A 4,107-nucleotide genomic window follows, 5' to 3' on the forward strand; every position below is an offset into this window, starting at 1 on the left:
TAAATCATTAATGTATATTCAATCCTAAGAAAACTTCAAAATTTTCTATTAAAAACACATTTAGCATATTTTTTCCAAAAGACATTAAGTCATAAGCATATACAGTATCTCTTTGGTGTGCATAAATAACTACATATGTGGCCAAACTGTTAAATTCTATGATCCACAATTATAAATGTACTTCTCACATTCTGAGTTTCTCCAAATTGATGTAGTGAAGCAGATGCTTAAAGGCTTTAGATTAGGTTTCTGTGTGTGATAAAGTTCCAAACAGACACTACAAAATAGAAACGTTATCATAAGATATTTAGTTATTCTCCCATAATTAAAAAGACTATTTTCAAAAATAACCATATGTTCTAGGATAATAGTTTATTATTCTTGAGAAATGAAAGTGAAATCCTTTTTCACTGGAAGACTGTTCCATGGAAAGGAGTAGAAATTTCCCTCTGATAGCCAATCTTAATTTATGCCTGGTTGAATCTGCATGTGACACACTAATTTAGAAATGTTTCCTCATTAGTGTCAACATCTCTCAAGTATTGGAAAGAATTTCACATACTACACTATTCATTTGAAATGTATATTCAGAAAGGGGAAATAACTATACCTTTAGATCTTTGAATATAATTTTATATTACATACATGTATCAATAAAAGAAAAGCTAAGTTAGGCAGAACCAGGGAAGTAGTGACGATCGCAGCGTTCGCTTCCTCTGTTACCCACCACCCCGCCGCCCTCCGTTGCAGCACCGCGCAAGCCCGCCCCTCTCCTGTGCCAGGAACTGACTGGCACCATGGCCTACCAATACCCAGCACTGACCCCGGAGCAAAAGAAGGAGCTGTCTGACATTGCTCAGCGCATCATGGCTCCGGGCAAGGGCATCCTGGCTGCAGATGAGTCCACTGGAAGCATTGCCAAGCGGTTGCAATCCATTGGTACTGAGAACACCGAGGAGAACCGGCGCTTCTACCGCCAGCTACTGCTCACTGCCATGACCCCGTGAATCCCTGCATTGGAGGGGCCATCCTCTTCCATGAGACACTCTATCAGAAGACAGATGATGGGCATCCCTTCCCCCAAGTTATCAAATCCAAGGGTGGTGTTGTGGGAATCAAGGTAGACAAGGGTGTGGTACCACTGGCAGGAACAAATGGAGAGACTACTACCCAAGGGCTGGATGGGCTGTCTGAGCGCTGTGCCCAGTACAAGAAGGATGGAACTGACTTTGCCAAGTGGCTCTGTGTGCTGAAGATTGGGGAACACACCCCCTCACCCCTGGCCATCATGGAAAATGCCAACGTTCTGGCCCGTTATGCCAGCATCTGCCAACAGAATGGCATCGTGCCCATTGTGGAGCCTGAGATTCTTCCTGATGGGGACCATGACCTGAAGCGCTATCAGTATGTAATTGAAAAGGTGCTGGCTGCTGTCTACAAGGCTCTGAGTGACCACCACATCTACCTGGAAGGCACCTTGCTGAAGCCCAATATGGTCACCCCAGGCCATGCCTGTACCCAGAAATTTTCTAATGAGGAGATTGCCACGGCAACAGTCACTGCACTGCGCCACACAGTGCCCCCTGCTGTCCCTGGGATCACCTTCCTATCTGGAGGTCAGAGTGAGGAGGAGGCATCCATCAACCTTAATGCAGTCAACAAGTGCTCCCTGCTAAAGCCATGGGCCCTGACCTTCTCCTATGGCTGAGCCCTGCAGGCCTCTGCTCTGAAGGCCTGGGGTGGAAAGAAGGAGAACCTGAAGACTTCTCAGGAGGAATATGTCAAGCAAGCACTGGCCAACAGCCTCACCTGCCAAGGAAAGTACAGCCCAAGTGGTCAGGCCGGGGCTGCAGCCAGCCAGTCCCTCTTCATCTCTAACCATGCCTACTAAACAGGTGTTCTAAGGCTGCCCCCAATACACTCCAGGCCCCGCCCCTCCCATACTCACTCTTGAAGAGGGGGCCTCATCTGGGGCTCTAGGCTGCTCCTTCCCACTCTTGCCTCCCTTGTGACATTGGTGCGTGGTATTGTCTCTGTATGCTAACTCCAGTGCCCTTTCCAGCCCACTGCCAATAAACAACTATTCAAGGAAAAAAAAAGAAGAAGAAGAAGAAAAGTTAAGTTAGAATCAAAGGGCATTAGAGTAACATGAAAAGTTAAATGCTTTGGAGTTCAAATCCTGCCTCGGTCTTGTATCAACAGAGAGATCACAAGGAAGTGTTTGAGATTCTCTGTGACTTAATTTCCTCATCTGCAAAACCAGAGGCAACATCAAAATGCAAGTAAATTGTCTGATAAAATATAGAGGATCTGGAGACTTCCAGCCACGATGGAGGCCTAGATAGATATGCTGCATCTCCTTTCACAACTAAAAATACAACTACCTCAAAACTAGAGACAACCAGAAGTTCCAGAAAACTGAGCTGCATGGAAGCCCAACAAACAAAGCTATAAAAAGAAATATTCATCCAGACAGGTAGAAGGGGCGGAGCGGGGCAGAGAGGATGTGGTGTGGTGGCAGCAGCAATGGTGACAGCAGTAGGCCAGCAGAAATCACAGTCACACATTTTAAAAAGTCAGGAGGGACACCTGGGGAGTGCTCCCAGCACCCGACCAGACCACTCAGCTCATGTTTACAGAGCCAGGGAAAATAAAGTCTCATTGTTTCTGACTGTGCAAGCCAGTGAGGGTTGGGGCAGAGGAAGAAACTGCCAGTCTCTCAGCAGAGTCTGCTTGTTTAAAGGACCCCTATGATCCTAGAACGTCCACAGACTCACCCACTGTGGGAACGACAGCCAGGGCAACAGCTAGAGAGGTGACAGTCACATACAAAGTGGGAGAAGTGCCTGGAAAAGGGGCGAGTGCTGAGCAAGTGGCACTGTTCCCTCTCAGACCCCTCCCACACACATAGAGCCACAACGTGGTGAACGAGGTCGCCCTGTACTGATGAGTACCTAAGGCTCCGCCCCTTACATTGTAACAGGAGTGACAGCTCTACCTAAGACAAAGAGGCAAACAAACACAGGATCCTGTCAAGATGAGGAGACAGAAGTATGGCCCAAAAGGGGGAATGGATCAAGGTTCCAGTGGGAGAACTAAGAGATGAGGAGATAGTCACAAATGCAGAATTCAAAACACTGGTGATAAAGATGCTCACAGGCTTGACAGATATGCTTAAGTACAGCAAACGCATTAGGGAAGAAGTGAAGGCTATGCTAAATGAAAATGAAGGAAAATCCACACAAAACCAAAGATAAAGAAAAGGAAACCAGGGTTCAAATCAATATTTAGAAATAAGGAAGAAAAAAACAGTCAACCAGTACAGAATGAGCAAACAAGAATTGAAAAAAATAAGGAGAGGCTTAGGAACCTCTGGGACAACTTTAAACATGTCAACATCCAAATCATAGGGGTGCTAGAAGGAGAAGAGGAAGAGCAAGAAATTGAAAGATTATGTGAAAAAATAATGAAGGAAACTTCCCTAATTTGGTGAAGGAAATAGACATACAAGTCCAGGAAGCACAGAGAGTCCCAAACAAGCTAGACTCAAAAAGGAACAGACCATGACACATCATCATTAAAATGCCAAAGGTTCAATATAAAAAGAGAATCTTAAAAGCAGCAAGAGAAAAACAGAGAGTTTCCTACAAAGAGGTGCCTATAAGACTCTCAGCTGATTTCTCAAAAGAAACTTTGCAGGCAAGAAGGGACTGGCAAGAAGTATTCAATGTGATGAAAAGCAAGGACCTACAACCAAGATTACCCTATACAGCAAAGCTAGGATTTAGAATGGAAGGGCAGATGAAGTGCTTCCCAGACAAGGTAAAGCTAAAGGAGTTCATCATCACCAAGTCATTATTATATGAAATGTAAAAGGGACTTACTTAAGAAAAGGAAGATCAAAATTATGAACGTTAAAATGACAACGAACTCACAACTATCAACTGAATCTAAAAAATAAAAACAAAATCCAACTAAGCAAACCAGAACAGGAACAGAATTATAGGTATGGGGATCATTTGGAGGGTTATCAGCTGGGAGGGGGAAGGGGGGGGAAATGTGGAAATGATGCAGGGATTAAGAAGCATAATTGGTTGGTACAAAATA

General features: G+C 44.7%; 1 pseudogene; it reads left to right on the forward strand.

Annotated features, from left to right (window-relative positions):
• The first annotated feature begins 738 nt into the window (after window positions 1–738).
• On the forward strand, window positions 739–2,093 carry LOC150003186 (fructose-bisphosphate aldolase A pseudogene; annotated as a pseudogene).
• The last annotated feature ends 2,014 nt before the right edge of the window (window positions 2,094–4,107 follow it).

This window comes from Furipterus horrens, unplaced genomic scaffold (assembly GCF_987537825.1).
Source record: "Furipterus horrens unplaced genomic scaffold, mFurHor1.1.pri manual_scaffold_8, whole genome shotgun sequence".
NCBI classification, from domain to species: Eukaryota; Metazoa; Chordata; class Mammalia; order Chiroptera; family Furipteridae; genus Furipterus; species Furipterus horrens.